We start from the raw sequence: 13335 nt of genomic DNA, 5'->3' as shown, positions 1-13335 counted from the left end.
TTTTTTTTCGTTTTATAACCAAACAGTGGATTTCTGAGTCGCAAAGAGAGTAGTAGGTAATAGTCGAGTTGAGCGCAGGGCACCGCAGGAGCTGCAAGTCAATGGCCGTCCACCATTACGTCACGGCGGCCATCTTGGATGACCTTCACCCTGACCCTTGACATTTGACATTGACCCCAGCCACCATTTTGAATCTGTCATCATCTTGGATCCCAGCGTTTTGAATTCTGGAACTTTCTGCCATTTTTTAATTCTAGAACGGTCCGCCATTTTGAATTATGACCTCATAGCCGCCATTTTTTTTAATTCTAAAACTTTCTGCCATCCCGAAATAGAGCGGCCCACTCCTATAATGTAGAAATTTCACTACGGCCATCATCTTGAAAATCCATAATTACATCCAAAATATTAAGAAAAATTTTAAAATCAAAATAAAATATTTAAATACAATTTTGATAAAATTTGAATAAAAAACGTAACTACATCATGGAATCCTCAGTACAAACCTGGTTATGTAAGAAAAATAATGGTAACGGATCCTTCCTCCATGGGGGCTACCGGCAGACTGACCCCCACCACTAATGTCAAGGAATATATTAAATCAGCCAGTATGATGTCATGGTGACCATCTTGTTTCAGTACTCGATACCAGTAGCGCTAGTGTCACGTAGTACAAACGAGAGATTGTTGCTGCCATAATAACCTGCTAGAATGCATTAGTATCTATTACCACGGCGTCCGCCATCTTGTCAATAGTCTGGACCACCAACTTGAAATTCTGTGATTATTCATCAAAAAAATTCGGGAAGAATTCCTAAAATTATAAAAAAAAAAAACAGTTATTAAAATAATGATAATTTCAATTACAGTGCTTGTTTGATTCTTGATAATATAAAAAAAGTAATTTAATTAAAATTACGATTGATTCGATCAAATCATATCCATGTTTTGATATCAGGAAGCATAGAGTTAATTAAATTGATCAATTATATAGTAAACAGTCTAAAGTATGGGATGAATTAATACCCCCCCCCCCCTCATCATCACACGAAACAGCAGGACAGAAGAGAAAGGAGTCAGCATACACAGGTCTCTAGGCTGGAGGCAGAGGCTGACGAAGTCGAAGGAAGGACTTTGACCCCATTGCGCGCGGGGAGGGAGGTGCAAGCTTGCAGGAAAGCCAGGAGACAGCTGGCTGCTTGCTCGAGGCATGCAGGTCGTAGCTTCCGGGCCGTCTCGCTAGCAGTAACAACATCCTTGAAATAATAACCCAGTACATGAAAAGTACTCTATGGAATCTCTTTAAAACACAAAAAAAAACGGAACGAGAATAGAAAACGAGCGTACCAAAGTAACATTTGCGCCCCGAAAATTTTTGTAGTGTATTTTACCAGAGTCGTACCCAGAACATATGCCACAAAAAATACACCACCATGAATATAATAACAGAAAAAAATATTCATACAGACCAAGTGAATCCGAACCAAGGGATATTTTTCGACGATACTCGGCGAAAAATTTAAACAGCCATGTTCAGTGCCAAACGTATAGACCAGGCAACTCAGAACCACGACGCCAATAATGGCTTGACAACACAGTCTTGAATTTGCACATTTAACTGAACGACACATATTCAACAAAAGAAAAATCATGCAATGGACACGCAATGCACTTGTTGGACACACAATGCACACACTGGACATGCAATGGGCACACTGGACTTGCTATGGACACACAATGCACACACTGGACATGCAATTGACACACTGGTTTTGCTATGGACACACAATGCACACACTGGACATGCAATGGACACACTGGACATGCAATGGACACACTGGACATGCAATGGACACACTTGTAGCGATTTGAACTGTGCGCGCCGCATCGGCTTCCGGCACTCCGCTCCCCTGCTCCTTCTCCCTCCTTTCTCCCCCTCCCTAGTGTTCCTATGTCTACTCGTTCACCCCCTCCTCTCGTTGATTGGCGCATGCGCGCGCTGCGGCGCGATGTTATAAAAGCTGTGTTTGTTGGTCAGGAGGCCTCTTTCTTCCTTGATTTTTTGTCAGCGGTTGTAGTCTACGAGCATGTAGTCGTTTAGGTCAACTTAGACCTACGTGTGTGTGCGACCTCAGGGGAAACATGTAAGTTGGAATTGAGTTATGTGTGAGGCGGTGGCCCTTGCTTTAATGTAGTCATATATTTGTAATTTGTTTGTCTAAATTCCCTTTCGGCCGCCACCTGGAAAATTATAAGTTTGGATTAATGTTTTAACGTGACTTAACGTAATCTAACTTGGAAACTTAGTTTTTTTTTTTTTGTGATTTTCTTCCCCTGAGTCGTCGTCGCATCTGTTTTGATCTTTTATTTAATTATGTAAATCTTTAAATGTAACTGCGCCTTGCAGTAGCTTTGTCATCGTAACGCTTTTAACTGCACTTTGCAGTAGTTTGAAAAATGTAAAATGTTTGAATTGTAATACTAGACACAGCTCTTACTTCACGTCATCTGCGTTGTTTAATGGGATCGTTACACGGTGTAGCCGGCTTACCATTGAAGCCCGTTTTGTCCTATATCATTGTTCTTTGATTATTGTATTTAAACTTTGCCTAAAATTGTATCGACTTAACATAAGTAATTTATTGTTTTGATTTAATTGTTTGAATAAAAATGTCTGTGTACCTGAAACCTTTTACCTTGCTTACCCAACTGCTCCAAACACGTAATCCGCGGTCCTAGCCAGGCTTTGGTCTTCCTTCAATCCCTAATAGGCCCCAACCTTTTTCACACTGGACATGCAATGGACACACTGGACATGCAATGGACACACTGGACTTGCTATGGACATACATTTGACAAAAAGGAAACACCCTGTACTCACAGTCGAGAGAACTCAGTCTTTGTTAGAAATAATATTTCAAGAAATAAAACCCTAATAGCCTATTTGAAATCCAAAATATAATTAATTTTTTAAATTTCATACGCACGCAGGTAAAACAGGTCATTAGTGTATGTAGCATGCATTTAATAGTTCCCGGAGTAGGGTGGCCGCTTCGTTGAGGTGCGAATAGTTTCCTCCACTAATCGATGTCAGTAGCAGTCGACCAATTTGTTAGCATCTTCTCATGATGTGTAATCAATCTCTGCTGCCGTTATCTTCCTGTAATGTTTATTACTGATATTTTAAAAATCTCTGAAGTCTAATGTTTTATCATCAGCCTCAAAGTCAGAGTCGCCTTCGTCGTAGATGTCAGCATCTTCACCTTGATTGCTATAAGAATTCGAAATCGTTGACGTCGAAGCTTCATCATCATCTTAAAGCTTTTTTTTAAAGACCATAATTTTTACAAAGTACGGAGAATATATTTGAATTCGTCTTGCATGTATTCTCGTTTTCACGGTGATGATACTTCCATTGGTTTCAGCCTTCCTTAAACCGTCAGCATCCTTCAATTTAAATTCTTTGTCGAGATCAGGAAGCGATGAACATAATCACGTTCAAGACAAGGAACATTATTTACATCATGCAGCCCACACTTCCTTAGTGTAGTGGCTTTATCGATGTCTATTTCTTAACTGGGCTTAGCTTTACAAAGTCTGCAATTTCTTTTTAAGCTATCAGTTCTTGTAAACAACCTGCTACACCGATCACAGCTTAACATTTTCCGTAGTGGGTTTTTAACACAATCATTCTTCTTGTGATGTTAAGCATTCTTTCTCAGGATAAATTCCTTGCTGCAGTAATTACACCCGTGTCCTTTCGATAACACAGCAGGCAACGAACCAGGATCTATGTTAGCTTCTGAGCTTAATACCAGTAGCATACTGAGGTTTTCAATTAGATACTGATACATAAATTCGAATTTGAGTAATCCATAAACTAATTAATTTTCCGTTTTGAAAGACTCATGTTCAAGTATTTCTACTTTTCAACAACATATGACGCAATATGTTGCATGGAAGTAAATATTGTGTAATTTTTCACGTGGGGTGCGGGATACTCACTCACATTCGCAAGAGGAGGTGGACTTCGCTAGACCTTAAGAGGCCACTCCAGTGTTTCAGGGGCACTACGCAACCCGCGTTAACCTCATAAGATTCAATGCTATTTTCATTTTGCTTATAACTTATTAACTAATATAGATTTCGAAATGATGCTTGATTGATATGTAAGACAACGATGCTCTTATCAAAGCCCCTTTCTTCAAAAAGGTGCATAAATTATGGTTTTATACTAATCTTTACTAATATGAAAAAGTGTATTGTCTAGGTTTGAACCATAATTTATGCACAATTTTGAAGAAAGGGGCTTTGATAAGAGCATCGTTGTCTTACATATCAAGCAAGCATCATTTCGAAATCTATATTAGTTAATAAGTTATAAGCAAAATGAAAATAGCATTGAATCTTATGAGGTTAACGCGGGTTGCGTAGTGCCCCTGAAACACTGGAGTGGCCTCTTAAGGGGAAAGGAAATCTTCATTGTAATCGACCGAGAAAGGAATCTATTTTGTTTGAATTCTAATAAAAAATATTATTCGTTTTAGTTTGGTAACAGGAATTCAATGATTGAACCAAATTCTGAATAAAATTGCTTGTGTCATTATGAAAAAAAAAAAAAAATACATGAAAGGGATTGTTTTCTCACGAATCACTAGAAACACTCTGAGTAAATTAACAGATAATTAACTTGCTAGGAATGAATATAAGCACTTGGAGAACCAAGCAAATAATTGACAGGAATAATCAGGAGCACACAGAGAAAACCAACGAAATGTTGACAGGAATAATCAGGAGCACACGGAGAAAACCAACGTATGTCTTGCTAAATCAAGCTAAGTAAATCACAAATATTTATATTTAAAAAATTACAAAAAAATTCTGTGTGTGCTAGTGTCCTAGCTTAACAAAGGAGAAGTTCAAGCTGACAGAATTTTTTAAATATAATTTTTTGTTGTACACTGAGCTTGAGTTAGCAATACGTACATGGGTCAAAGCTTATAACTGGAAAAAGGTTCGTTTATTTACTTTTTTAAATAACATTATAATATAATATTAAGCAATAATGTTGAATCAATTCAATAAGGATATCTATTGTTTGTTTGTAGAAGGTAATTTCAGACTGATTTCAGTCGTTTGAGTAAAAACAAATAAACAAACACATACTTAGTGTTAGAATGTATTTTAAAATGTTTCAGGTTAATATTTTAGTGATCACATAGAAGTAACTTTTAACGTGTGCAGAAATTTTAAAGTAATAACTGTTTAATGCATTTTAACAAGATAAGAAGTATTTTAATATAATTAGTTGTCGAAATTCAAGTCCAAAGCCGGGATGTATTGGACTGCAACTTGTAGTTTGAAACTACCTAAAATATATAGCGCCCCGTTCGTAACACTTGAAAGAACCAACCAAATGTTAACTATTATTCACGCCATAGGCATTTGTCCTAACACCGTGGCTAATAAATTATATTTATTTTTAAAGTTGCTTTTATATTCTGTTATGACTAGGTATAGGTACTAGTTTACGAAACGTATTCCGGAATAGTTTCACTAAAACGAAGTTAACTCCGGCACGGCAGTACGCTTGGTTCATCCCCTGATGTTAGCGAAACATGCGCGGTGATTGTTGCCACGCATGGGTCCGCCATCTTGACTGCAGCTCGTGGCCGGGAAGCCTAACATGTCCAAGTTCTGTCCCTGCCCGAACACGCCCGAATATTCACCTTCGGCCAACCTCGGGCTTATTTATATATATTTATATTTCTCTGTTTATTTTAATGTAGCTATACTAACCTAACTAACCGTCCATAGTGTTTTAAAGTGTTTTAATGTAGCTAACCTAACCGACCACTTTTAATATTTGAATTCATTTTTCCTGCGCAAAAATAAAACAAATCCCGAGGTTGGCCGAAGGTGAGTGTTCGGGCGTGTTCGGGCAGGGACAGAACTTGATGGACATCTTAGGTCTCCCGCTCGTGGCCGTAGCAGTTTCTGCACGCATGCGCATTGGACTTCCAACCCGACAAATTCCCGTTGTGTAATGTAAGTATTTCTGGTGCGTACTGAAATTTAACTCTCAACAGGTCTACAGAATTATAACCTATAAACGCAGGCGTTGATAATTCCGGTCTAGAAGGTAATGTCACAGGTTCAGTGTTGAGACATTCACATGCGACGCGTTCAGTATGTTCGGCTGTCCCTGAGAAATCAATTGTAGGCCTACCACCTTGTTAAACAGAATCATAGTTAGGTTTTAAAAAGGGGGGAAATTGCTATCGATTTTCCCTAAAATGTATACTTTTGTGTATATTTATCACGTTTGGTAGTATTTTAAAGAATTAAAAATAATATTTGGTGTCCGAGTTTCATATTTTAAGTTTATTTGCAACATGAGAAGACATAAATGAGTACGTTACCGAGGTTAGATGTTAACACATCACTGGCGAGTCTCAAAGACTCGCTCACACACACACACACACACACACACACACACACACACACACACACACACACACATACAAAATATAATTACTTTATGGACTTCTAGAATCATGAAAATTTTATAGCATAAAGAACCAATTTAAAGTACTTAAAACGAATGGAGGTAAAGCAAATAGTTAGATCATCAAAATTGTAGATATTTTCAAATTACAAATGCCTGCCATGTCAAAACATTGTAGTTTTATATTAGGGGTGAAAAATATTAATTACATATTATGGTATGTGTATTAGAATTTATAAAGGTATTGCATTTTGTCACAATAATGGCAGTTTCCCAGAAAAATGAGTAAACCCAACTTTGCCCCTTAATTATAGGGCGGTACCGGGCATACCAGAGAACACTGCTTGCAATCAATCGCGAGGATTTGAGTATGAAGTGTAATAAATAATGCAAGCTGTAATATGATAGATATGATGATCGAGATTGCTAATTAAGTAAAGTCACTGCTGTAAAGTGTCTTGTTTATCGAGCAGGTTATGTAAAGTTCTGGTTCCCTTATCTACTGTGCTAATCGAGACTTCATTACCGCTACGAGCTAAGGGACATCTACCTAGTCCCTGACCAATCCGCCAGTCATCTTCCGCCTGCTCGGGGTGTGTGAAGTCCACACGGAGTGTCGCAACTCTGCGACCTACATCGCAGTGAACTCTGACAAGTGACGCGAAGTGCTCGCTCACAAGATATGGACACGAACACGAGGTCCTGATAAAGTGGAGCGTGGCGAATACGCGTGGTTCTCTTGCCGCGAGTGAAGCGCCTGCAGTCTCGCCACAGCGCCTCCCATGCCCGCGACACTTCATCCATAGACCTGTCCTACCCGCGACCCTTCATCAATAGAGTACTCCTGCCCGCGACCTATCAAAGGGAAACAGATTATAGTATTGAAGTGTGTAACTTTTATATTTGCATGTCACTAGGTTATTTGTATGGCAATAAATGTATATGTATTTTGAAGAACCGTAGTATTGTATAGAGAGTGAGTGCTGCCCGAGGTAGGCTTCGGGAAGATTCGCGTACCATCGGCAGGGGTGGGGGAAGGGGAGCAGTGGAATATACGGTAGCTGAACTGGGTGCCATGTGGATGGAGTCCGGGGTGGTGAGACTGGGAGATTAGACTGGCCGTCAGCTCTACCGTGTAGCTAACCGGTTGTCAGTCCCGTTAATTTGAACTGAAGTAGCATTGTAGAGCACAGGCAGTCGCACAGTGCTTTTACAAATAGTCGATGTAGTTTTGATTATGAGGTTAGTAATAAAAGTATTCCAGTCTCAGTTTGTGTGTTATTTGTTAGTGTGGCGTTCCGGTGGCCAGAACAGCTGGAGTTAGCCCATCGTGCATCATACCTCCAGAATACCCTAACTTGGCCTTTAAGTGTCGAACCCTGACACTGAGTAGTCTCGTGTCTTAACTGTGTGCGGAGCACAGTCAGTTGTATATTATTCTTCAACTGGTACCCTGTTAATAGTAAGTTAGCTCTAGGAAATTTAATAAAGTTAGGCGAGGTAATGACAATTTCAAGGTTTCAATTTTTTTTGTGAATGACTATGTTGTTTTGTAATATATTAACGTCGACACCAAAAAAAATGCGTCTGTATGCTTAAATTTTGAGACCTCAAAATAATTCAATTGAAGTTTGTGTGCGTGATTTTTATCAGTCACTAATCAATGCTATTTGTTTTGAAATTTTATTTTTAAAATTAAAAAAAAAAGATTGCTGATGTATAAAATAATGTCACAATCATAACTTTCCTTTATATCATCGATATAAATTGGAATATTAATATTTTTGATTGAAAATGTAGCACTCTATTTCAACTAACATGATTCAAAAAGTCCGCTCTCGTGTTGTTAGTTAGTAACTCAGTTACTAAAAGCGCTATAAACAGTGCTCGGCAATCTAATGTGGGAGTCTCCATTATAAAACTACTCTGTAGTCTGTTTTGTACTAACAAGTGTCATCGCAGTCAAAAATGAACTAAAATAATAATGTTTGAAATTGACAATGACATTGACTTACAGCGATGGCGAATAATAACGAGAAGAGATCGAATTATCCGTGTTGCGGTGCTGGTTGATAATTTGACATTGTTTTGAATTTAACTTACATCAATGCATTAAATATTAAATTTTATTGTATGGCATTTACACTTGCATTGATTGAGAGAATGCTTACTCATTGTGTGTGGGAGGATTCACGAAAACAATTATTGCGTTATGCCAGGTGCGTCGTGCTGTCTTGATATATACATATATATATTTTTTGCGGTGTTAGATAGTAGTGACTGTTGCATGATTATAAAGTGTAATACTAAATTACACGGTTGTATGTTTATAGGCTGTCAGATTTGTACATCTAGTGAATGTGCGCATTTAATGCAATCTTTGTTAATTTTATCTTTAAAAGCGTATACAATTTTGGTTAGGTTAGGTTAGCGACATTAAAAAAATACTAAAGAGTATTTTTTATGGTGACAAAACAGTTCTTATAAACCAGATGTTTGAAAATTTAATTTTTTTCTTGCACCTACTTTAGGAGATACCTAGTTCTTTACACAATTCTGAATTTAGCTCTATCCGCTGGCTCTATCGGCAGCCAGTGTGTGTCACGGCCAGGCACACTTGGGATAACAACGGCCTAAGTGATGACATGCATCTAAGGTGTGGTCCGTCCCGGTTTTTATTTTATTAAATCAAAATGAGGGTAAATATGTATTGTACGGATTAGCGCCAAAAAAAATCGTACAAATATGAAATAACTTTCATTATATGCTCTTTTACGTCCTCTTTTCAAAACCGCCTGCGGAGATTAAAAATTCCAATTACTTTTGGAGATATCGCCGTTCTTATTGTGCAATACAAGCCCTATGTAATCATTCAACAGACGCCATTTTATATTTTGCCGTGTGTGCGTGAATGCCTAAATAACAGAAATTTTCCATTAGGTAAGGTTAGTTACATTATAAATACTTCAAAATAAACGGAAATTAAAAATAATATCAATTAATTTTACTTGTATAGTTTTAAGTATTTATAATGTAACTGACCTGACCTAACAAAACGGGACAAAGGTAGATTAGGTCAGGTCAGCTACAGTATAAATACTTTGAAACTGAACGGACATTAAAAATAATAAAAATTAATTTTAATGGTTGTTTAGTTTTAAAATATTTATAATGTAGCTGACCTGACCTAACAAACCGGGAAAAAGGATGAACAGTAGGAACTCACGTAATTTTCTTTTTACGTGATGTAGTCCAACTACGTCGCGAAAAAAAAAAAAAAAAAATCATACTTGTAAACAAGCAACAATGGTGAACGCGGGAAGCCTACGATTCACTCATCTTTCTGGACATACCCGAATACTCACGTTGGCAAGCCTTCTTTCAACAGACGAGAGGCGAACGCCCGATCCTGCATCTTCGGTTTTTTTTATTTTTTTTTATTGTAAATAAATATGCAACTCATGAAAACTAATGGTCAATTAGGTTATGTTAGCTACATTATAAATACTGTGAAATCATGTAAACGGTTTCCTAGCGCTGGATAGCTACATATTAAAAAGTTATTTGCTAAGCAACCATAAAATGATTTTACAGTTTTTTTAATGTAGCTATACTTACCTAATATAACCAACCATCCACAGTGTTTTAAAGTATTTTAAATTACTTCTTGCTAATTTTAAGAAAAGAAGGCTTGCCAACGTGAGTATTCGGGTATGTCCAGAAGGATGTGTGAATCGTAGGCTTCCCGCTGAACGCCGCATCAGTGCACAACATGAAAATTAAAAAATTCCATATCTCCTAAAGTATTTGGAATTTCTGATCTCCGCCAGGTTTAATGAAAAGAGGAAGTTAAAGAGCACAGAATAAAGGTATTTTCGGATTTTTAAATTTTTTTTTTAAAAAAATCACCAAAAAAATAATATTAAAAAATTTGATATCTCCAAAAGTAATTGGAATTTTTTATCTCCGCAGGCGGTTCTGAAAAGAGGACGTAAGATAGCATATAATGAAAGTTATTTCATATTTGTACGATTTTTTTTGGCGCTAATCCGTACAATACATATTTACCAAAATGAGCAGTTATGTGACTCAATCTGATACACAGGAGCCTTCCTAGAGGAAAAAAAAAATATTTATACTGTCAGCTGTAGTAATCAAGTACACTACTTTGTGAGAGCGAAGTATGGTCAGTAGAGAGCAGATTATCCGCTGCAGCGTGGGCAATGCACTCTGGAGCTCAGATGGATGAAGGAACACACTGCGTGTCAACAGACTCGGAGACTCCGCACACTGATTGGCGACCTTTGTACGTGTGGTCGGACTGCTCGATGGGTGATAGGGACGAGTGTCCAGACAATAGGCTTGTGCACACGACGTTTCTCGGGGGGTTTGAACCCATCTATGACTCGCAGGCCTTTTGGTAATGCCATTTCAATTAGTAACTTGTTTGGAAATAATTTGCTTATCATGTGGTGTCAATTCATAATATATACATAACTAGCAGAACCAGACAGATGTCGTTTGGCCAGTGTTTATTTATGTACCTCTGAGTATCTAAAAGGATGGTTTGTATCTAATCTAGAATCTATAAAGTGTTAGAAATTGCATTTCATTTTAAATCACTCAGTAAATACTTATCACAATCACATTTGCTACCTATTTGTTATTGAGGATTAAGGACAGTAAATATCACAATATGCCAATTTTCATGGCAATTTGTTGAAGGACTAGACGTTGATGAGTAGCAGTGCCATCTAGTAGCTAGTTATAGCAAAATGGATATCGCGAAAATATTCTCAGTGTTCAAATACCTATGTATACCAAATTTCATGGAGATTGGTTGAATGGTTTAGAAGTTGATTCGCTGCAGCGCTATCTATCAGTGAGTTACAAAAAAAATTGGTTGTCTGTAAAGTCACTTTACGGATGATAGTTTAACGTGACAACGTCATAACAAAACATTAATGAAATGATTGCATACTTTTATGAATAAAATTGAATCATTTTTATTGAATTATCACTATTTTGTATGGATACAAAGAAGGAGTGAAATGAAACCTACAATTTAATTCCTAAATTTACTTTTATTTGCACTCATTAATTCAAATATGTTTATTACTTTAACAAAGAGATTATTTTAACTATAACTTTTATACATGTTTGCTATTTAACTTCTTCCAATCTGTGTTATTCTGTTAAGGATAGGACGATGATAGGAAAAGTAGGAAATGAATGGGAGTGTTTCAAGTTTAATGTGCCTCGAAAAAGTCAAAATCGATGGTTGTTCCAATCGAGTGGAAGAGAGATAGATGCTGCGCAAGCGTATAATGAGCGTAACGGGACACAGTGCAACGGGACACAGTGCAACGGGACACAGTGCATTACGGGACAATGTGCGTTACGGGACAATGTGCGTTACGGGACACTTTTTTGTGCGTGCAGCCGGCGTTCATCGATTTATTAGACGTCACATTAAAAAAATTGCATATAAATCTTCTCGGTGAAAAAACACTTTGATGTGCCCACTTTCATATCAATCGGTCAAACAGTGAGAGTTTATCGTCATACACACGCACACACTCACACACACATACATACACACATACATACTTGTGTGTGCCCACCACTCGCCTAGCACAGTCACATTTAACCACAATAAAAATTTACTTGTGAGCAGTACACTTTCAATGATTGAAACTAGCGCTGTGTTTACTTCCTTAATTAAAACAATATTTGTGATTTGAGTAGTTTCTGTAGCCGATGATGGCCGTCATTAGAGACTAGGTCATGGCGAATATGCCCATCCAAACCATAGGTGTATATCAGTTGCTACTCGCCTGATGTTGAGTACTCTCACTGCTCCTTGGGCCCTGATCTCACGGCGTCCTCCAGGGACGTCCGGGACTGCCAGCTTCGGCGACTCTGCTCGTCTCGGGCCGCTGGGAGTGAGCTCCGCCCCAAGGGCCTCTGACCACCTCTATGGTGCTCGTGACTCGCTCCACTCAGTTGGCAGTGTGTGGCAGTGAGCCTGGCTGGGCGAGAGCCAGTGGTTCTACCCGTTGGTCCGCTCGCTCCCGTGAGGTGGCCCGGGACCCGCTGTATGGTGGTCATGGCGAGTGTCTAGTTGGCTCCCGCATGCTGTCTCTTACGTCCTCAACGGAACCTAGTTATGTACGTGCAACCAAGTCACGACAAAGTCGTGTGATGATCGGCGTCGGGCAGTGGGTCACGAGCAGCAGCCTGTAGACTCGCTGGTGTTTGCAGTCCGCCTGGCCCACTACACACACCCTGCTGCGGACTGTTCGATAGCTGGTCACTGGTGGTCTGGGGAGAGGACTGAGTCATACCTGACTGGGGGTCACCGAACATAGTCATGTTTATATTTGGGTCAGGGGAAAATGTAATGGAGGTTCACACTTTTACACTTTTATGCTTTTTTTTTTTTTTTCAATCAAAACCATGATTGTACATGCTCTCAAACATGCCACTTTGCCAGCAGGCTCGGCTGGCGTTCAGTCTGGGTGCAGTCCTACACCGGCACCCAGAGCCAGGACCAGCAGTTCGATAGGGAGGACATCCCGAGTGTGTGCACACTCGCTCTTCAGTTGTGCCAGTGGTTGAATCTAATGGTTTTACAGGCTTTAATTGTTTGTACAACATTGTGGTTGAGTTTAAAGACGTTTGCGTATGTTTGACACGAGATTATAGCTGCTGATATATTGTTTTAATTCATTTACAGTTAATGAGTGCCAAATGACTGTCCGCTCACTGTGTCGCACATTCCAAATATAACATTACAAAGTTAAGGTTTTTGTCCAAAGTGGAAG

The 13335-nt window shown here is 38.6% G+C and overlaps 1 protein-coding gene across 2 annotated transcripts in view; it reads left to right on the top strand.

Moving 5' to 3' along the window:
* LOC134538535 (protein croquemort-like) overlaps positions 1-13335 on the top strand; it is a 57016-nt gene that overhangs the window by 17261 nt on the left and 26420 nt on the right. The window contains exon 1 of one of the 2 annotated variants that reach the window (XM_063379942.1): positions 8420-8727. The exons of the other annotated variant lie outside the window; for it this stretch is intronic. The gene's annotated coding sequence lies outside the window, so the exon portion shown is untranslated. Of the gene's footprint in view, positions 1-8419; positions 8728-13335 lie in introns of those variants that run through there. 2 annotated transcript variants of the gene reach the window in all.

The sequence above is a fragment of the Bacillus rossius genome, chromosome 13, assembly GCF_032445375.1.
Source record: "Bacillus rossius redtenbacheri isolate Brsri chromosome 13, Brsri_v3, whole genome shotgun sequence".
NCBI lineage: Eukaryota > Metazoa > Arthropoda > Insecta > Phasmatodea > Bacillidae > Bacillus > Bacillus rossius.
Note: the sequence above shows the minus strand (reverse complement) of the source record. Positions and strands in the feature narration are given on the sequence as shown.